This window comes from Rhinoderma darwinii, chromosome 9 (genome assembly GCF_050947455.1).
Source record: "Rhinoderma darwinii isolate aRhiDar2 chromosome 9, aRhiDar2.hap1, whole genome shotgun sequence".
Taxonomy (NCBI): Eukaryota; Metazoa; Chordata; class Amphibia; order Anura; family Rhinodermatidae; genus Rhinoderma; species Rhinoderma darwinii.
In genome coordinates this window covers 55,197,949-55,220,817 of record NC_134695.1, presented here as the reverse complement: position 1 = coordinate 55,220,817, position 22,869 = coordinate 55,197,949, and the positions used below count along the sequence as shown (strand labels likewise).

General features: G+C 43.9%; 2 long non-coding RNA genes across 2 annotated transcripts in view; one reads left to right on the top strand and one right to left on the bottom strand.

The window, feature by feature from the left end:
• Window positions 1-394: 394 nt before the first annotated feature.
• LOC142660821 (uncharacterized) overlaps window positions 395-22,869 on the bottom strand; it is a 102,422-nt gene continuing 79,947 nt past the window's right edge. Inside the window, exon 3 of the long non-coding RNA XR_012850570.1 lies at window positions 395-479. This is a non-coding gene — a long non-coding RNA (uncharacterized LOC142660821). The remainder of the gene's footprint in view (window positions 480-22,869) is intronic.
• Window positions 5,688-22,869, top strand: part of LOC142660390 (uncharacterized) — a 56,810-nt gene continuing 39,628 nt past the window's right edge. The window contains exon 1 of the long non-coding RNA XR_012850474.1: window positions 5,688-5,748. This is a non-coding gene — a long non-coding RNA (uncharacterized LOC142660390). The remainder of the gene's footprint in view (window positions 5,749-22,869) is intronic.

The window sequence follows — 22,869 nt, the reverse complement described above, 5'->3', positions numbered from 1 at the left end:
TGGAGAACTTTGAAACTGAGTCCATGGCAGCCAAATTTGAATAAACATTATATGTATTATATGCCGAGGCAGTTAAGTCTTTTTATAAATGCATTATGTTCTGTAAGGAGCTTATTTATTGAGATCTGGTTGGGGGTTCAGATGATCTCCAAATTTGTGGACTAGCCAGCCTTAAAGCTTTGAAAAAGTAAACCTTTTTGTTTTTTAAGGAGGAAACAGACCCCCACGTCATTGAGAGTGAAGACAGTGCAGGACAATTGTACATCTGATGAACAAAGTTGTTTATACAGTGAAATTATAAAGTAAGGAGATCAAATGAGGGTGCAGAGAGTTCAAGGCATATATTGATTCAAATTTAGTCAAAGAAACTCTACGTAGCTGTCCACAGGCATACCATGCATTTCCAGGAATCAGTTGTTCCGATATAAAGGCATCCAATGACTTGAAGGGGCCGTATACGATGACATTCCTAAACTGAGCTGAAGAAAATGATAGTCCCAGAAAAGTGTTAATAGATTGACAAGCAGGAAACAAAGGATTAGTAATATAGGCATACGGGGACTAGCGTCCCTGATAGAATTCCAGTAACTGAGTAGAGGCACGTACAGCGGAGATAATGTTAAACGCAAAGGGTGTAAGGCACATTGTAACCCCATCAAAGAAGCAAAAGGGAAATTATTCCTTGATGCACTAAGGGTAACCCATAGTTTAGTAAAAGGTTGATGGGATATATCAGTAGACAAGTAAGAAAAGTGGCTTTATGATATAAGGAGAAGTCAGGAAGATCCGCCCTCTCCTTTCTTTGCTTCTAGTTATGATTTAGCGTTGCAGTCGAGAAGGTGTCCCCCTCCAAATAAATTTCCTTGTCAGGGATTGGAGGGAGGCATGACATTTCTAAGGCAGTCCCATTGGGAGGGCCTGGAAAAAATAAAGTAAATGAGGCAATATGTTAATTTTAAAAGCGTTCATCCATCCGAACCATGACAAGGGGTGAGAATGCCACTTTTCCGAACCCTTCTCAATGGATCATAACAGGGAAGCATAATTAAGGCGGTAAATATCCCCGGAGTTAGCCGGAATTTGTACATCAAAATACTTAATGAATGGGGTTAACCCTTAGAGTCCAAGCCATTTTTTATTTTTATTTTCGTTTTATACTCCCCACCCCCTATGAGCCATAACTTTTTTATTTTTCCGTCAATGGAGTGGTGTGGAGGCTTGTTTTTTTTGGGAGGAGTTTTAGTTTCAACTGGCACCATGTAAAGTACCATATAATGTACTGGGAAACGGAAAAAAAATTATAAGCGGGGCATTGGAAAAAACTGTGATTCCTCCATTTTCTTTTGGGTTTCGTTTTTACGTCTTTCACCTTGCGGTAAAAATGACAAATTTGCTTTATTCTGCTGGCCAATATGCTTACAACGATACCAGATTTATATAGGTTTTTTAATGTTTTACTCTTTTTACAAAGAAAAAACGATTTGGTAGAAAAAAAAAAGATTTTTCCCTCCCACCATATTCTGAAAGCCATAACGTTTTTATTTTTTCGTCGATTGAGCGATGTGAGGGATTATTTCTTTGCGGCACAAGCTGTGGTTTTTATTGGTACCAGTATTTTGGAACATACGAGCTTTTGATCACTTTTTATTACATTTTTTTTCACCACTAAGTTGACCAAAAAATAGTGATTCTGCCGTTTTATATTTTTTTCTTTTTACAGCGTTCACTGTTTAATGCTATACTGTAATAGTTCAGACTATGATGAATGCATCGATACCAATTTTGTTTATTTTTTTATTTTTTACATTACTTAAAAGGAAAAATGGGAAAAGAGGGGTTTATGGACTTTTAAATTTTTTCACTACTAAAAACTTTATTTAACTTTTTTTTACACAATCTATTAATCCCCCTAGGGGACCTGAACCAGTGATTGTTGGATCACTGGTACAATGCACTGCAATACTAATATATTGCAGTATATTGTCATTTTTACCGGCTTCTGTTAAGCCCTGCCACAGGCAGCTCCTGATCCTAGGCACAGCCCATGAAAGATGTGGCTGATTAATACAGTGAGACTTAAGACACCAAACGTTGTGTGCTTCCAGGATTGAACAGTGTGAATGTGAACCTACATGAGCCAATTTACTGTAACCAATGTTCCCTCTAAGTCTTGGCAGCTCCTGAGCGGAGGAGTTAGGAAGCAGGGAAAATCTCCATCAATGGTGGGCGATCTGATGACCAACAGTAATACCCCCAGTAAGCGCTAATATACTTTTTTAAACACTATAATATTACAAGTCCACCAGTAAAATAGACAGTTATAAACACCAATTATAGGCATCAACGAAAGAATCCCTCTCTAAAACCACTGTCCCAATAGATAGCGCCACACAGACAGCCTGTAGATAGTGTCACACACAGCCCCCTGTAAATATAATCACACACCCCCCTATGGATAGTGCCACACACAGCCCCCTGTAGACAGCATCCCACACAGCCCTACCTATGGGTAGCACCACATAACCCCCCATGTAGAGAGCGCCACAATACCCCCCTGTGCATAGCGCCACACACACCCCTGTGGATAGCGCCACACACAGCCCCCTGCAAATAGTACCACACCCCCTCTTTAGATAGCATTACACACTGCCCACCTATAGATAGCGCCAATTCATCCGCCTGCCGCTTGTGACAGTGTGCAGGCTTTAAAATTTAGTGAGCAAGGAAGGTGCGCAGTCGCGCACCTTATAGGGAACACTGACTGTAACCTAACTATCAAGGTAGCAGGCATAGCAACTGCTATAGGGCTCAGCATTTGAGGGGGCCCAGCACCACTGTAAAAGGAGACTCAGGGAGTGAATCCTGAAGCTGAGGAAATTTTCCGCCATAGATTTTGCTCTGAATACACATCAATAGGTGGATTTTGTTGTGGGTTTTGCCATGGATTGCACAATGGGAAATCTGCAGAGAAAATCTACAGCATTTCTGCAACAGAATTGACTTTAAAAATTGGGAGCATAACCTTAAATCTTCGCAGATTTTTTCCACTGTAAATCTAGGACAAAATGGTGATCATTGTGGATGAAGTGGGAGAAGAGAGAAATTTAGTATGCTGAAAATGGTGGAATGGGACCCCATTCCAAGTTTTGCTTTTAGGCTCTAAAGATACTTGTTATCTTCTTGACTCTAGTTGTCTAATTTTTAATGGTTTTCTCACAGTTTGGTTTTCAGTATATAATCATCTGTTTTCTGTGGAGCAAGATCAGAAATGATTTGATTAATTCCTCCAACACCTTGAGCTGTTGAATAAATTGTGCTCTACTTCTGAGCAGAGATACGAATTAAAGTTTTTGGACCCTAATTCAAAATCTGTAAGTGAGCCCCTTCCTACCATGGGTAATTTATAGTAATGGTGTCTTCTTATGCAGCAGAAAGGGCTTTGGCCCCCCTCAGGTATCAGGGCATGGGTGGAACTGCTACCTCTGCACCGCCTATAGTTACACCCTGCTCACAATGAGGTGTTGATTTCACTTTAATTTTCCAAAGAAGAAAGTCAGAGAAATTAATTGCACATTGTATGTGGTTTTATTAAACCCAGCACAGATGACTTTATTGATTTCTCTGCCAAGTAAAATAATATATAATCCACAGATTTCTAATAACAAGTTACAATTAAAATTGCAGCATATGTGTGTGTCATTACCTAGCAATAACTTTTTTTTACAAAGCTCCTCTCAGGCATAGGAGCGTCACTAATATACGAATACATCTTGTTTACAAAATAAATATATTCATTATAATTGCTTACAGTAGGGAAATTCAGGTAGTCATGCATTTAGAAACCAGCATTCAATATGTATTATTTGCTACCAATAGCCCGGCATAAACAAAAGCAAATAATTAAAATAAAGGAAGAAAACTAGAATGATTACCTCCTGTATTCATATCAACTGGTTATGAAAATATGACTCACTTTTCTTGTTTTTTCTGTTTGCATTGAAACGGAAAAGATGAATAGTAACAACAATAAAATAGCAGAGGAGAAAAAAGTTTTTATTTTAAATTTCTTTCAACTTCTTGCAAAACATGTATTTATTTCCTTTTTTTTTTATTCACTCTTATTAGCTACAAAATGCTATCTAGATTCAGTCTATATGATACATGTCAATGACAATTTTCCAATGACTGGCAACAGGGAAATGACGCCACATATAATTTATCAACATTTCTATGCCAATTTTCTGGCATAGAAAAGTCAAAACACCACAATATGCGGGACCCGACAAATTTATTTTAATTCACGCCTGAAAACTGGCATAAATTAAAGTGAAAATCTATGCCAGCTCCTATCTGGTGTATATTTCACTCTATGGGGCATAGCCCCTACCTTGCCCTTGATGATTAGACTACTCCACCATTGAAAATAATAAAAACAATTTTTTTATAAAATTTATACTCACCTCTCCGCTCCTCTTCTCTCCTTCAGCTCTCTCATCATTCCAGCGCTGCTCATTCAACGTAATGATGCTGGGCACTGTCAGGACATTGTATGCGATGCAGCACTGATGAAATTATAGTGCTGCGTCGCAGATAAGGCCTTAATGCCTGGCGTCAGGACCTTGTACGAGCAGCGGTGGAGTGATGAAAGAGCGGTTAGGTGAGTAAGTGGGTTTTTATTTTATGTCTGATGGGGGGACTGAATGGTACATGGTCGCGGTCGTTGCGCTGAAACATGCAACACATTTATTAAGAGACTTTTCTTACTATTTAATAAATTCCCACTGTGTTTCTTTTCCTGCAGGCAAAGTCTTTCACAGAACTCTTCTGCAGGAAGTTCCTTCTCCTTTGTCAACCACTGATTGACTGTCATGTAATGCTTCCCCTCTACATTTCTGTGTCACTGCCGCTACAAAACATCATAATACACCTCAGATGCTGCAGAACTTCTTATTGATAAGGATGAGGGCATTTCATTTCAATCAACAGATTTAAAAAGAGGTTCTGTAGCAGATGAGTTGTGTATTAATGTACCTCCTTCTATAAATTATAAAGAATATTAGAAGTCAACTCTGAGTTCTGCGAGTCAGGCAACTCCTTAGTGACTTATAATATTCCTATAATTTACATATCCCATATATTATAACTTGATATAATGTACGTTATGAATTAATTACAATGGTGGACATGTGTTAATCTCGTAGTATGCATGAATTTGGGCGTCTATGAAAATGGTGCGAATTGCGTTAAAGTGATCAAAATGATAAATTTGGAAGTTGCAGCTGGCTAGGTATGTTAGACACATCCTTATGGCTTGTGTACATGTGCACCAAGATTTTGCACCAGAAAACGGTGCACATCTAGGGGTATTTTATGACTTCTCTTATCTTAGCCACGCCCTCAAAACTTAAAAACCGTCAAAGTAAGTGTCCTCCTATTTTTGGCACCATTTAAGGATAACATTCTGATGCATTTTGCTGAGTAAATCTCCCCCAATATGTTAATAGGATAAAAACCACTTAAAACATATTGAGTATATAAATCAAATATTTATTGCAACCCCCATCATCATATAACTACCTATTACAAGTAGTAGAATGGGTGGAATCCAGTTTATGGAATTCTTGCCATTTTGTACATTCACACCTTCTTGTGTCTATATATTCAGCAGGCGTTTGTCTCCTTCGTAGGTTGCGCGCCCCTAAGGAAATTGGCTTCAGACCTGTGATTTATGTCCTGAGTTGTTTCAAGGTATGTGTGGTCATTAATAAGAAAAGGTATTTAAAACATGGCGTATGTTGTACGTTTATTTTTTAGTAAGTCTATAGTCACATGGTTCTGTCTTTTAATACAATAAGGAATGTTTGTGGTTTCAAATTTTCACAGTGATTTAACCCCTTGTCATTTTGTACATCTCCGTTCAGACTGGCATCATGGCTTCTGTTTAAAATTAAAGCCATGACACTGTGCTGGCCCATTGTACAATGGATCCAAATGGCATATAATGGACCCCATTAACATACTGGGATCCCTTAAGATGTTATTTAGGTTTCCATCATTTTGATCAAAATTCTTGCCGTTAAAAGTGACTAATCCCACTGGAGGCTCACAACTGCGATGTAAGCAGAGCTTAAATTACTATTCAGCAGACCCTATCAGATTTGGCAAACAAGTCCGCCTAGGCTAAAAAGCACAGGAAATTCTCAAACAAGTTGATTTTCCCATTATAGCTTTCTTTTCCCATCAAGGAAATTATGGCATTTAGTTACATTAGATATTGTGCCTAACTTGTGTTTTAATCTCTTAAGAAACAATTACATAAGTGTACGACCAGGCCGAGGGGCAGAAGTATAGAGCGGGCATAGGAGATGAGTCCACTACATACGCTGAAGGTGTCAGCTGGGTATTACAGCTGATGCCTTGCTCTACCAGCAGGGATCGGAGATAACTCAGTTCCTGGGCATTTAAGATGCTATGGCCAATAGCGACTGTGGCATCTCAGCTTTTAGAAAGAGAGGGATGGATGGCGTCCTCTGTCAATCCATTGCCCCCCCTCTCGTGATGCAATCATGAGGTGTCCATGGCTGTCATGTTTTTAGAATTGCAGTTTTTTTTTCACCTAAGGTTGGCCATAGTAATAGGATTTTTTTTTATGTACAACCCTGATAGGACCTTCCTCTTGTTAGACATCATTCTAAATCTAGACTTTCAAGCACTTCTTGGGATGGGGCATGCACAGTGAGGGCTCTGCTTGTCTCTCCTTCTGTACATGTATAGCTGGACCCAATTTAAAGCTTGCTGACATGTTCCACATGGAGAGGAGGGGAAGGGTCACAAGAGACATGCTCATATAATCAAGCAGGTTTGTAATCTGAGGTAGGAATCCAGGAGACTAGACTTCAGTTCCATCAGATATCAAGTATGACACACACTTCCCGGTCTTGAATGTAGACATTTAAAGGACTGGAAGAAAAAAATGCTGATCTTTGGGAAATACTTCACACGTGTAAAGGATCTGCCAGACACAGCTTCTGTGTTGACGCCCGTGGGTAATCAGTCTGCACCTGCTCCTATGTCTGTGAGACTGACTCCATCTTCCACCACTCAGGATGGCAGGCTTAGGAGTGGGAGAGCCTATCACAGCCTGGCCAGATGGAGCTAGCTCCCGCCCACTGTCTATTTATACCTGCCTTTCCTGTTCCTCCTTTGCCTGTGATTCTGCTCTGCTTGTTTCCTGGCTCTGCTGCTGCTTGAACTACTGATCCTCTGCTTGTTATTGACCTTGGCTTACTGACTACTCTCCTGCTCAGCGTTTTGTACCTCATGCACTCCTGATTTGACTCGGCTCGTTCACTACTCTCGTTGCTCACGGTGTCTTCGTGGGCAGCTGCCCCGTTTCCCTAGCTTCTGTGTACCCTTGTCTGTTTGTCTGTCATGCACTTACTGAGCGTAGGGACCGTCGCCCAGTTGTACCCCGTCGCCTAGGACGGGTCGTTGCAAGTAGGCAGGGACTTAGTGGCGGGTAGATTAGGGCTCACTTGTCTGTCTCCCTACCCCGTCATTACATAATCACAGGCCCATATACCTAGTCTACCCTGGTCCCTGACACAACTATGGACCCCCTTGAGACCCTGGCTCAGCAAATGCAGGGCCTCTCCCTACAGGTCCAAGCCCTGGCTCAGAGGGACAACCAGCATGATGCTACCCTGGTAGTGCCCGCCACTTCACCTCTTGAACCCCACCTCAAGTTGCCTGACCGGTTCTCAGGGGACCGGAAGACTTTTTTCTCCTTTCGGGAGAGTTGTAGGCTCTATTTTCGCTTAAAGCCCCACTCCTCAGGTTCTGAGAGCCAGCGGGTGGGTATAATTATGTCCCGGATCCAGGACGGGCCCCAAGAATGGGCCTTCTCCTTGTCTCCTGACGCCCCTGAACTTTCCTACCGTTGATCTTTTCTTTTCCGCTCTCAGGCTCATTTATGACGAGACTGACAAGACTGCCTTTGCCGAGAGTCAGTTGGTGACCTTACGTCAGGGTAAGAGACCTGTTGAGGAGTATTGTTCTGACTTTAGGAAGTGGTGTGTAGCTTCTCGGTGGAATGACCCTGCCTTAAGGTGCCAGTTTAGATTGGGTCTGTCGAACGCCCTGAAAGACCTGCTAGTTAGCTATCCCTCTTCTGACTCCCTAGATCAGGTTATGGCTTTAGCGGTACGACTTGACCGACGTCCCAGGGAACGACGACTTGAACGTTTTTGTGCCTTCTCCTCTGACTCCCCCATGATGGCTCCCGAGGTTCCGTTGCTTTGTTCTTCCACGGAAGACTCGGATGTACCTATGCAACTCGGGGCCTCCGTGTCCCCCCAACAACGTAGAGAGTTCCGCAGGAAGAATGGTCTCTGCTTCTACTGTGGGGATGACAAGCATCAAGTGAACAACTGTGCTAGGCGTAAGAATAAGCAGCCGGAAAACTTCCTCGCCTAAGTGATCATCGGGGAGGTCACTTGGGCGCACAGGTATTTCCCGTAAATATGAAACCTAATAAAATCTTGCTTCCCTTTCAGGTCTCTTTTGGTGGTAGGTCTGCTACCAGCAGTGCCTTCGTGGATTCAGGGTCTTCTGCTAATATTATGTCTGTGGAATTTGCTATGTCTCTAGCTATGCCATTGATTGATTTGCCTAAACCTGTCCCGGTAGTGGGTATCGACTCCACTCCTCTTGCTAATGGTTATTTTACACAGCATACCCCTGTTTTTGAACTCCTTGTTGGCTCCATGCATTTGGACCAGTGCTCTGTACTGGTGATGCAGGGATTATCGTCCGATTTGGTTTTAGGCCTTCCCTGGTTGCAGTTGCATAATCCCACGTTTAACTGGAATACTGGGGATCTTACCAAATGGGGTAATGAATGCATGACGTCATGTTTTTCTGTTAATTCTATTTCTCTCCCTGAGGAGGTGAACACTCTACCTGAGTTTCTTTAGGACTTCGCTGATGTTTTCTCGAAAGAGGCCTCCGAAGTGTTGCCTCCTCATAGAGAATACGATTGCGCAATCGATTTGGCACCAGGAGCTAAGCTCCCTAAGGGTAGGATATTTAATCTCTCTTGTCCCGAACGTGAAGCCATGAGAGAGTATATCCAGGAATGCCTGGCCAAGGGTTACATTCGCCCCTCTACTTCTCCGGTAGGTGCTGGCTTCTTCTTCGTAGGGAAGAAGGATGGTGGTCTTAGGCCGTGCATTGACTACCGGAACTTGAATAAGGTCACTGTAAGGAACCTGTACCCCCTTCCTTTGATTCCTGATCTCTTCAATCAGGTTCAGGGAGCCCAATGGTTCTCTAAGTTTGATCTACGGGGGGCTTATAACCTTATCCGCATCAAAGAGGGGGATGAGTGGAAGACTGCATTTAACACGCCCGAAGGTCATTTTGAATATCTCGTCATGCCCTTTGGGTTGTGTAATGCTCCCGCGGTCTTCCAGAATTTCATAAATGAGATTTTAAGAGACTACCTGGGGGTATTTCTTGTAGAGTACCTTGATGACATTCTTGTGTTTTCCAAGGACTGGTCCTCCCACATTGAGCATGTCAGGAAGGTGTTCCAGGCCCTACGGGAAAACAAACTGTTTGCTAAGATCGAAAAATGTGTGTTTGGGGTGCAGGAGATACCATTTTTGGGTCAAATCCTCACTCCTCATGAATTCTGCATGGACCCCGCCAAGGTCCAGGCTGTGGCGGAATGGGTCCAACCTGCCTCCCTGAAGGCTTTACAGTGCTTCCTGGGGTTCGCTAATTATTACAGGAGATTTATTGCTAACTTCTCGCTCATCGCTAAGCCTCTTACGGATCTCACTCGCAAAGGTGCTGATCTCCTCCACTGGCCTCCTGAGGCTGTCCAGGCATTTGAGGTCCTTAAGAAGTACTTTATCTCTGCCCCAGTGCTGGTTCAGCCCAACCAAATGGAGCCATTCATCGTGGAGGTTGACGCTTCCGAGGTGGGAGTGGGTGCTGTCTTGTCCCAGGGTACCAGGTCCCTCACCCATCTCCGTCCCTGTGCCTACTTCTCCAGGAAGTTTTCGCCCACTGAGAGTAACTATGATATTGGCAACCGCGAACTCTTAGCCATTAAATGGGCATTTGAAGAGTGGCGCCACTTCCTGGAGGGGGCTAGGCACCAGGTAACGGTCCTTACCGACCACAAGAATCTGGTTTTCCTAGAATCTGCCCGGAGGCTAAACCCGAGACAAGCTCGATGGGCGTTATTTTTTACCAGATTCAACTTTTTGGTCACCTATAGGGCTGGGTCTAAAAATATTAAGGCTGATGCACTGTCGCGTAACTTCATGGCCAGCCCTCCTTCGGAGGAAGATCCTGCTTGTGTTTTGCCTCCAGGTATAATAATTTCCTCTATTAATTCTGATTTAGTCTCCGAAATTGCGGCTGATCAAGGTTCAGCTCCCGGGAACCTTCCAGAGAACAAGCTGTTTGTTCCCCTGCAATTCCGGTTAAGGGTACTTAGGGAAAATCATGACTCTGCACTTTCTGGCCATCCAGGCATCCTGGGTATCAAGCACCTCATTGCCAGAAACTACTGGTGGCCTGGGTTGCTTAAAGACGTTAAGGCCTACGTCGCCGCTTTTGAAGTTTGTGCTAGGTCCAAGACTCCCAGGTACCGACCAGCGGGCTTACTATGTTCTTTGCCCATTCTCCAGAGACCTTGGACCCATATCTCCATGGATTTTATCACCGATTTGCCTCCATCTCAAGGCAAGTCGGTGGTGTGGGTTGTAGTAGACCGCTTCAGTAAGATGTGCCACTTTGTGCCCCTCAAGAAACTACCCAATGCTAAGACGTTAGCTACCTTGTTTGTCAAACACATCCTGCGTCTCCATGGGGTTCCTGTCAATATTGTTTCTTACAGAGGGGTACAATTTGTTTCATTGTTTTGGAGAGCCTTCTGTAAAAAGTTGGAGATTGATCTGTCCTTCTCCTCGGCCTTCCAGCCTGAAACTAATGGCCAAACTGAGAGGACTAATCAGTCTCTAGAACAATATTTAAGGTGTTTTATCTCTGACTGTCAATATGATTGGGTCCCCTTCATTCCCCTCGCCGAATTTTACCTTAATAACCGGGTCAGTAACTCGTCAGGGGTCTCCCCCTTTTTCTGTAATTTTGGGTTTAATCCACGGTTCTCCTTCGTTTCACCTAGTAGTTCCAACAATCCCGAGGTAGAGGTCGTTCATTGGGAACTGTGCACAGTCTGGGCCAAGGTTCAGAAGAACCTAGAGGCGTCCCAGAGCATACAAAAGACACAGGCAGATAGAAGACATTCTGCTAACCCCTTGTTTGTGGTCGGGGATCTGGTGTGGCTATCTTCAAAAAATTTGCGCCTTAAAGTCCCGTCCAAGAAGTTTGCTCCCCGGTTTATAGGGCCGTACAAGGTCATTGAAGTCCTTAACCCTGTCTCCTTCCGACTGGAGTTGCCCCCGTCTTTTCGAGTACACAACGTGTTTCATGCCTCCCTCCTTAAATGCTGCTCCCCGTCCTTGGCTCCCTCGAGGAAACCTCCGGTTCCTGTTCTCACCCATGAGGGGGTAGAATTCGAGGTGGCCAAGATTGTGGACAGCAGGATGGTCCAAGGCTCCCTCCAGTACCTGGTCCATTGGAGAGGATACGGGCCTGAGGAGAGGACTTGGGAACCCGCCCGGAATGTTCACGCTGGGGTATTGCTCAGGAGGTTCCACCTTCGTCTCCCCAATAAGCCAGGTCCACCTTGAAAGGGTCCGGTGGCCCCTCATAAAAGGGGGGGTACTGTAAAGGATCTGCCAGACACAGCTTCTGTGTCGACACCCATGGGTAATCAGTCTGCACCTGCTCCTATGTCTGTGAGACTGACTCCATCTTCCACTACTCAGGATGGCAGGCTTAGGAGTGGGAGAGCCTATCACAGCCTGGCCAGACGGAGCTAGCTCCCGCCCACTGTCTATTTATACCTGCCTTTCCTGTTCCTCCTTTGCCTGTGATTCTGCTCTGCTTGTTTCCTGGCTCTGCTGCTTGAACTACTGATCCTCTGCTTGTTATTGACCTTGGCTTACTGACCACTCTCCTGCTCAGCGTTTTGTACCTCGTGCACTCCTGGTTTGACTCGACTCGTTCACTACTCTCGTTGCTCACGGTGTCTCCGTGGGCAGCTGCCCCGTTTCCCTAGCTTCTGTGTACCCTTGTCTGTTTGTCTGTCGTGCACTTACTGAGCGTAGGGACCGTCGCCCAGTTGTGCTCCGTCGCCTAGGACAGGTCGTTGCAAGTAGGCAGGGACTTAGTGGCGGGTAGATTAGGGCTCACTTGTCTGTCTCCCTACCCCGTCATTACAACATGCTTATTAAACACCTGAATTCTGGAGCAATGTGAAGTTTTCCAATTTGATCTGGATGCAGTTTTTGATGCAGTTTTCAAAACCAGAGCGAGGAGTAGATGAAAAAAAGAGTAGATGTATGAGTCTTTCCTTTATAATTTTCCTCCCTTTTGGATCCACTTCTGGCTTTGGCAAAAAAAAATTGCATCAAAACTGCACCAAAAATTGCATTAAAGCAACATGTGTGAATCTAACCTAATGAAACACAAGGTAGATCACAATTGTTAGCTAGTAATAATGCTTAAGTAGGCAACTTTCCCTTATAAATGACACCTTTTGTTATTTTGTAACATGTCGATAGTACAAGAAATGAAAAAGACATGCAAATTGTAAAGACTGTTCTATGGGAACAAGCATCTGTCTTAAACTAGCATTCAATTCCTGCTAAACAAAATGCAAATTATGTATTCAAATTGAGAGCTCATTTGTAAAATGTCCAAGAAAAACATTTTCAGATTTATTTAACTTCAAAGACTTCAGATACAAACCGAAAAATAATGACTTTAGAAAAAAATGATTATATTTAACATGTTATTTCCTTTAATTAAAATATAGGTAAAGTTTTCTGGTTAATGCCTAAAGTTGAACAGGTTATAAGATAAGTTTCATATGTTTAATTATTATTTAAGCAGACTTCTGGGGGAAAAACGCGAAAAACAAAATAAATTTTAGCAAAGTGTAAAGAATTCTAACAATATGACATCTAATGATATGCTTTACATAAATGTATTGTTAGATTAATCAGCTCAGTCATTTAAAGGAACCTACTGTATATTCCCAACCCCCTTGATCTTCCATAGGTCAATATTTGCACATATAATAACATTTTGTTGTAGTCTCCGAAGATCTTTATTTCCCATTTCGCTATGCTTCAACCTCCATCTTTGGAATCTGATAATGCTGGACCATCAGACAATTATAGATTATAGAAACTGTATGCAGTCTTATTTAAAGTGTATTTTGGAGCATAATACGAGGCTTTTACGGTCCAAAATAAGCCTAAAAATAGCTGTGTGTATATACCCTTATAGAAAGGCGCTCATTTCCTTCCTTAAAGAGATTTTTCTGGGCTTAAAAAAAACAAAAACATAATAAAATAGCCCCTCTAAGGGAGCAATTGCTTGAATTTTCATGTTTATATGTTTCTAGATTTAGTGCTCTTTTAAACTCCTAAACTCTTGAAATTCCCAAACACAGAAGTTTTAAATTACTATATGCAAGAGAAAACGAAGCGGCACTCCAGAAATCTCCAAAAAATGGTGTTGTCTTTATTCAGCCATAGTACATGAAAAAGGCAATGTTTCAACCTCACAAGGGAGTCATTCTAAAGCAAATAGTGAAAACCGTGTCAGGGTATATAAACACACCCCTCATTATAACATTAATTATACAATTATAATAACAAAGTCTCATAATCCGTAACTCTTACATAAACACGTGGTGTATAACAAATTGATCCATATATAAAAATCCCCATACAAGCATAAATACATATAATTACCCTCCTGTTACTACTATCATAAACTAATAAATTAATAGGGAGGGACTTGGCACTGTAAAGCATATCCCCTCTCTGGCATCACTTTGTAAACATTATTTGTGCGCCGAAGCCGAAAAACACATCCTGATAGGTCAAAAGACCTCATAATCCTAGCGCCCAAACACATTGCACGTCAGAACGTAATGACGTTCCATACTAGCATTAACGTGTCATGTGATGTTACCCCATTGATAACAAGCTCTCAATAGTGGCAAGGTCTCGTGATATGGTACTAAATCCTCTCCATCACAAACTTGATTATGTGCCCAACCTCCTAAAAAATAAACTCCTTGTATCAGTTTTCAGCCTTCAGTCTACTTATTATCAACCTTCTTCTTCTCTAAATGCTACAGACACTGAGGAGACCAGTAAATTCCTACAGATTCTAAAACATATTATACTAGAAAAAGTACCCGGCGCTGCCCGGGTATAATGTGTCAGTCTGTCTGTTTGTGTGTTCATTGGATTTGTTCCAAGGGTGCCCAGGAGGCAAATCCATGCCCTCGTATTTTCTTGGTTTACGGGGAAATTGCTAGTAGCCCTATATACCCGGCAGTTACACACTGTTTATATCAATTTTAACTTCCTAAATACTTAACAGCTAAACTGGTTGGAAATGGAGTTATAAGACTGTGACAAAGCCTGTTGATTAACAACAATGGTAGTTTTATTACCAGTTGCCATAGACTATGGTTGGATCATAATTGAAAACAGCATGTCACGTAGCGTTCGTGGACCCACTGGGCCATACCACCTTGGCGGTATGGCAGCTGGCCAACAGGGCGCAGGTCACAGTCTATAGTTTGTATAGGGTACCTGTGGCAGCAGGACAGTAGTAAGACTGGCTAGGCTGGGACTAAGCAGCAGGTAGACGTCAGGCGTGGTGTAGTAGCGCAGGCGTGGAATACAGCACAGCATGACTACAGCACAGCATGGCACTTGACCTGGATATCATGGGATACAGGAAACAGGATACAAGAACAGGGAACACTGGAAACTGGAAAACACTAGGAGACCATTTGCTTAGACAAACTAGGATACGACAAACAGCACTCAGGAATGGAAGCAAGGGGCTGGGCCCTTCTTATAGTCCAGGGCACTTATGGGCTGATTACAGATTAAAGTCTGATGCGCGCGCTGCCTCTTTAAGAGCGGGAACAAGTGTGTGCGCGCATCCTACGGGACCCGGCCGAGAAGAGTGGAAGTGAGTGCTTGCGTCTCCTGAGGAGGAGACTGGGGCCATCGCTCGCAGACCCATTGCTGCAGCCGTCAGGATGTGAGTGAACCTGATGGCCCGCAGTCATATACATGACAGTATCCCCCCTTTTACGCCCCCTCTTCTTGGGGCCAGAGTGAGAGAGAAACTTCTTCAGAAGGGTAGGAGCATTGAGGTTCTCCTCTGGCTCCCATGACCTCTCTTCAGGACCCAACCCCCTCCAATCCACCAAATAAAAAGTCTTTCCTCTCACTCTCTTGGTGTCCAAGATCTCCTTAACCTCGAAGGTGTCTGAAGGGCCGCTGGAGTCAACTGCAGGGCTAGGAGTCTTGGTGTAGCGGTTCAGAACCACTGGTTTCAGGAGAGAGACATGGAAGGAGTTGGGGATCTTGAGGGTAGGAGGCAGCTGAAGCTTGTAGGCGACAGGGTTGATCTGCTGCCGGATCTCGAAGGGTTCGAGGAACCTGGAAGCAAATTTGTACGACGGCATCCTCAGTCGAATATTCTTGGAGGACAGCCAGACCTTCATGCCAGGAATAAACTGAGGAGGTTCTCTTCTCCTTGTGTCCGCCTTCCGTTTCATGCAGTTGACCGCCAGCAGGATGGAGGATCGAAGGTTGCGAAACGCGCGTCGAGGTGCTCGGTGTCCAGGTGTATTATTTCCTCCATCATGTCCTCTGCAGGTATAGTCCATTCTATTACTCATTGTAGTTGATATTCCTCCTTTTTTGACTTAGGGCTCCATGTTTCACTTATATCATTGTATTATTGGCACTGGAGCGACTTGTTATTGCAGCACTATCCATATCAGCTCCCTGGTGCTTTGATGTTGCTCTTGCATGTAGAGATACATATGATTGTTCTCCTATCCTTCCATAAGGGTACATGCTTTTCTGCATGAGGACTTGATACCATTATATTTACAATCTTTATTCATTATTATATACCTGGCATATATTTTATGATATTTTAATTGTCTATAGTATATACTTGGGAGGGGGGTTATTTTTTGTATCTTTATTTATTTATTTTTGTATTTATGTGCAATAAATTATTTGTTTTGATAAAATAAAATTACTTTGATTAAACATTATTATATCAAGATTTTTTCTTTGGTTTAAAGGATGGAGGATCGAGTCTGCTGCCAGATCTGCAGAAAGTCCCTAAAAGCCATGTCAGCAGTTGGTACCTTGGACCTATCAGGCACCGGGAGGGGAATTTGTGGGTGTTGGCCATAGACAATAAAGAGCGGTGCCTTCTGTGTGCACTCGCTGGTGTGATTATTGTAAGAGAATTCAGCCCACGGGAGCAACTGCACCCAGTCATCATGCTGCTTGGAGATGAAGTGGTGTAAGTAGTTCTCCAAGATCTGATTGATCCTCTCGACCTGACCATTGGACTGAGGATGGTAGGCCGAGGAAAAGTCCAACTTTACCCCCAGGAGTCCGCAGAGGGCTCTCCAGAACTTCGAGGTGAACTGAACCCCGAGATCAGACACAATATGCTGCGGCATGCCGTGCAGGCGTGAGATGGGTTGGATGAAAAGCTTACCCGGTTGAGGAGCAGAAGGAAGACCGGTCAGAGGAACAAAGTGAGCCATCTTCGAAAATCAATCCACCCCCATCCAGACAGTACTGCATCCAGCAGAGAGAGGCAGGTCAGTGATAAAGCCCATAGCTATATGCTGCCAGGGCGCTTCGGGCACAGGCAATGGCTGGAGCAGGCCAGTAGGTCTGGAGTGAGTGACCTTGTTAGCTGCACACACTGAGCAGGAAGAAACAAAGTCCATAATGTCCTTGGGCTGCGTGGGCCACTAGAAATGATGGGCAATCAGATCCCGGGTCTTACGGATCCCCGCATGACCTGCCAGTTTAGAGGAGTGCCCCCAGCGGAGGATTCTCCCTCGGTCAGCCAGACGCACATAAGTCCTCCCTGGAGGAATGTCCCCAACTTGCAGGGGATTGACAGAGACAATGCAAGGCGGATCAATAATGTTCTGTGGAATTTCTATGGTGTCTTCTGTCTCGAAAGACCTGGAAGAGGCATCAGCCCTCACATTCTTGTCGGCTGGGCGATAATGGAGCTCAAACTGGAACCTGGTAAAGAACAGCGACCACCTGGCCTGACGAGGGTTCAGCCCTTGGGTCGTCTGAAGATAGGTGAGGTTCTTGTGGTCCATAAAAATCAGGATGGGATGAGCTGCGCCCTCTAGTAGATGTCTTCACTCTTCCAGGGCCAATTTGATGGCCAGTAACTCCCGATCTCCAACCGAGTAGTTGCGTTCTGCGGAAGAGAAGAGCTTAGAGAAATATCCACATACCATTGACTTGCCCTTGGAACCTCTCTGGAACAGGAGCGCACCAGCACCGACAGAGGATGCGTCCACCTCCAACAAGAACTGTAGAGAAATATATAGATGATGGAGATGATGATTGAATACAGACTCTGCCTCAGGAGTCCACACCTTGGCATTCATGCCCTTCTTAGTGAGGTTAGAGATAGGAGATGTCAGTGAGGAGAAGTTTGGAATAAATTGTCTATGAAAATTGGCAAATCCAAGAAAGCGATGTATGGCCCTCAAGCCTTGAGGGTGTGGCCATTCCAGGATGGATTTTACCTTTTCAGGATACATCTTGAGACCTCTATTCGAGACAATGTAGCCCAGGAAGGGTAGAGCATCTTTTTCAAACATGCACTTCTCCAACTTGGCGTACAGACGATTCTCCCTTAACCGCAGCAAAACTTGACGGACATATCACTGATGCGTCACAGGATCTGGAGAAAAAAAATCAAAATGTCATCAAGATAGACCACAACACAAACATAGAGGAGGTCACGGAAAATGTCATTAATGAACTCCTGAAAGACCGCGGGAGCATTACACAGGCCGAAGGGCATTACTAGATATTCATAGTGTCCATCACGGGTGTTAAATCCATTAGGTTGTAAGCCCCACGCAGGTCTAGTTTGGAAAAAATCTTGGCACCACGTGTACGATCGAACAGTTCTGAGATCCATGGCAATGGATACTTATTTTTCACCGTGATTTGGTTGAGACCCCGGTAGTCAATACAAAGACGCAGGGAGCCATCCTTTTTTACGAAGAAGAACCCGGCTCCTGCCGGGAATAAGACTTCCGTATGAAGCCCCTCTCCAAGTTCTCTTTAACATAGGCAGACATGCACAGGGTCTCTGGCAAGGAGAGAGGATATACCCTACCACGGGGAAGGGATGCACCAGCAACCAGCTCGATAGGACAGTCATATGCCCGGTGTGGGGGCAGTGTCTCCGCCTCCCTTTTGCTGAAAACGTCCGAAAATGCAGCATATTGACCAGGCAATCCTGCCAATGACCGAGGCAGAGGAGGCTTAGCCGAACGTATCTGAACCAGGCAACGGCTGTGAAACTCGGGGCCCCACTGGAGAACCTCTCTAGAGTTCCAGTCCAGGACTGGGGCATGTAGTCGGAGCCAAGGCAGGCCCAGCAGCATGGGGTTACTGGCCGCCAGAAGGATGAGGTCATCCAGGGTAGACGGCAGGTCTCGAGCAGCAAGTTCGTCCTTAATTTTAGGGGACAGTCCATGCCATAATTTAGCCACCAGGGCCTCATTGTTCCACATCAGTTCTGCCAGGGTGCGGAAGTGTATGGCATACTCACCCACGGAGATATCTCCTTGGCGTAGGGACATCAAGGAAGCCGCTGCAGAGGAGACTCGGCTAAGGCCCCTCAAACACTGTGCAAAATGTCCGGAGGAACACCTGGAAGTCACGGGTCTCTGGTCCTTGTCTCTCCCATATAGGATTCGCCCATGCAAGGGCCTTGCCAGTAAGAAAAGAGAAGATTAAAGCGACCCTAGCGCCATCAGACGAAAATGCCCTTGAATACAGGCTGAGGTGGATCTGGCTCTGGTTCAAAAATCCACAACAGGTACCTGCGTCTGCATCATAGCGGTCAGACGGCAGCTTGTGCCTCCTGCCGACGTGCGAGAATGTTCAAGGCCTGGAGGAGTTGGTCCTGTCGAGACCGGAGGTCTAGCATATCCGTCCGCATCTCTTGTGATGTCATCTTGGTCTTGGATCAACCTGCGGGGTCCATGTCCTGTGCGTATTGTCACGTAGGGTTTGTGGACCCACTGGGCCGTACCTCGTTGGCGGTATGGCAGCTGGCCAACAGGGCACAGGTCACAGTCTATAGTTCGTATAGGGTACCTGTGGCAGATGGGACAGTAGTAAGACAGGCTCAGCTGGGACTAAGCAGCAGGTAGACGTCAGGCGTGTAGTAGTAGGACAGGCATTGAATACAGCACAGCACGGCATTTGAACAGGATAGCACGGGATACAGGATACAGGGACAGGGAACACTGGAAACTGGAAAGCACTAGGAGACCATTTGCTTAGACAAACTAGGATACAACAAACAACGTTCAGGAATGGAAGCAGGGTGCTGGGCTCTTCTTATAATCCAGGGCACTCATGGGCTGATTACACATTAAAGTCCGGTGTACGCGCTGCCCCTTTAAGAACGGGCACGAGCGTGCGCGCGCACCCTACGGGACCAGGCCGAGGAGAGTGGAAGTGAGTGCTGCCGTCTCCTGAGGAGGAGACTTGGACCAGCGCTCGCAGACCCATGGCTGCGGCCGTCAGGACGTGAGTGAACCTGACGGCCCGCAGCCATGGACATGACACAGCATCATTCATGAAAGCCCACTCATTAGAAAGCGGAACATCATGATGTGCTCTGCTTGCTTTCTGGCCTGGGTTCGGGCACGTGTCTCTGCGCTTCTGAGAGCCACCTGTCTGATCTGTTGCTCAGAAAGCCCTAGTTTGCTGAGGAGTTTCAGCGGCTCGAGCAGCAGTATGCCGCATTTGATCAGCTTGCAGTTGGGCAAGAGGAGTCTATATTCGCTTTTATAGTATTGGATCGTGATCATGTGACAATGGCTGATAACAGAGAATAACAGCAAAGTCGGGACCTTTACGAAAACCTTCCTGAATACCCGATGTACCTATGTGCCAAATTTGGCGTCAAATAGTTCAGTTGTTTGGATGCCTGTAGAGGATGACAAATAGACATTCGCTATCTGGCTGATAACAAAGAACAACTGCAAGATTGGGACATTTACGAAAACCTTCCCGGATACCTGATGTACCTATGTGCCAAATTTGAGGTCAAATGGTTCAGACGTTTGGATGCCTATAGAGGACAGACAAACAAACATTAACTGTTATAATATAGAATAGCAGAGTTCCCTGGCTTCACACGAGTATATTTGTTTGTTGATTGTGTGTGTGGTTAAAAACGTAATTTCCTACTGATATGAAGCCAACATATCAAATAAAGTCCAAGTGCAGGGTCCCGTTTTGGAGGCATGACTGGTCTGAAAGGGGTTAAATTTATGAGAATGCTGAAATCCACGGGCTTGGTTTTGTTAAGAGGTTCCAGCAGCTCGGGCAGCAGCCATGCGCTTTGCCACAGGAGTCTTTTCTCTAAGTGCAGGGTTCGTTTTTGGAGGCATGACTGGTATGAAAGGGTTTCAATTTATGGGAATGTTCAAATCCAGTGTAGGTGCAGTCCGTTTACAGCAAGTAACACGTCGAGTAAAGAAATGTCTTGGCTGTTATGGAAACCTGGTCTAAAACTGTGTGTATGTGAGTGAGGCTAAGAATGAAGGACCTGCAAGCTTCTATTGGCTAATACAGGTCATCTGATGTGATATGTACTAGATGCGAAAGCCAGTGGTGCCATATTTGCTTTTGTGAATATGTCGAGAACGGTTGGTCCTAGAGAGCTGAAACCCGGTCTTAACCTTCGGAAGCGCGTGACTTACTTCTTGTGCCAAATTTAATGCAGATTGATCCAGTCATTTGGCCGTGCATAAAGAACATGCAACAGACAACAGGCATCAGACAACAGAAATTCATTTTTGTATATATAGAGATAAGGAAATTGCATCAATTTCTCACCAAATGAGAGTTTTAAGTGATCATTTGAGAAGTTTCCCCTTATTTCTTTTCAGCTAGTTTATTTTTTCCCTGCAGCAAAAATGTAGGGACATGATAGTTAGACTTTAGCCAATCCCTATTAACACTGTCATCTTTTTGAGATTTGAGCCCTGGATACTGAAGACCCTGTAATTTTTAAGTCAGGCGTCAGACAACCCATACCCAGACCCTTCAGCATTTGAAAAGGATAACTAGCTTCAGATTAACAACAGAACAAAGTTATATCCAAATTCAATATGAGGACTCCAGACCAGGAAAACTTAGTGGAGGGAAAGATCAATGTGAATACCTCCAATAACTTGGATATAAACAAACTATAAAGAAAACCCAGAGAGACTATGCAGTAAAAAATGTATTTACCTAATCTTCGACACTATGGGAATGGATATGGTCTTCCCTGAGAAATTTATGTGGTAGGTTATCAATGTGTTGCACTGTCCCTTCTAAGATATATAGTGGGTGACTACTCTGGTCTTCAAAGAAGCATGGGGCTCTAGAGTAGTCACCATCTGGCTGTGTCATCTGTTGCTAGGCGATTTCCTTAATCTATTCAGGTGCTTCCTAGCATGAACAGTCTTTGTAAGTTACATTGGAAGTTTCTCTGTGATAAATGAATGTATAAAAAGGTAAATATGTTCTTTTGGAGTCTCAGTTTTAGTAATTTGCTATGAAGGTTTCACAGCTAATCCAGGCTCTTTCAAGTAGACATTTCTAACATAGCTACAATGATACTTATATAGTGATATCACACCTTTACAGATCACAGTACTAGCACATCTCATGTTGAAACAGGAGTAGCACAATGTTAAGGCCCCTTTTGTTTGCCAACCTTATGCTGTGCATGTAAAACTGCACAATGTGGATTTACTATATAAACTTAGTAAAAACATACACAGATCATTATTTACAACATAGGGGAAGTGTATTAATATGTTCAGTCGCCCAGACAATGGAAGGTTCAGTATGGACAGATTGACGGTACAGCTGCACAGCAAACTGTTGACTCACTTGTCTAAGGTATTCAGTCCTGAAAAATCCACTTACAAAGACATCTGCCATGGATAATTGTAGCTGTAAACACGGTATTGTCTCAAACCAGTAATATGATATCTACAAAAAATAGTTAACTGGTATATATTATCTTTGAAGTACAAAATTATATGTTCTATTGCTTTTTTGGGTCAATTAAAGTTTCTAATCCCATTGAAACGGTATTTGTTTATGGCGTTAATAAAAAAATAAAAAAATAAATAATAAAAAATAAATAAAAAATAAATATATATATATATATATATATATATATATATGGAAAAAAACAAATGTACATATAGTAATGTAGTAATGTTATTTGTGGGACAACCATGACACAAAGTTATAATAATTTGTGCAGTTGGTATGTTCTAACCTCAAGTATCTGAGGACCCAGCAGGAAGGAGAATTCAGAGAATAAATATGTACTGAGGTTCTTTCTAAACGTTTTTCACAGCCTGCATTTAAGGTCAGACCCTTTAAACGGGTTATAGTTCTCATACAAATACCCAGGGGCTGTGTTACAGTCGCTTTAATCAGGCCCTTAGCTGGGCTCATTTTATGGCTGGCATCCTACAAGGTATTTTACAGATGTATAATATTAAATAAATAGTCTACTTTTTCTTCAGAAACTGCACCACTCTTGTCCATTGGCTGTGCCCGGTATAGCAGCTTATCC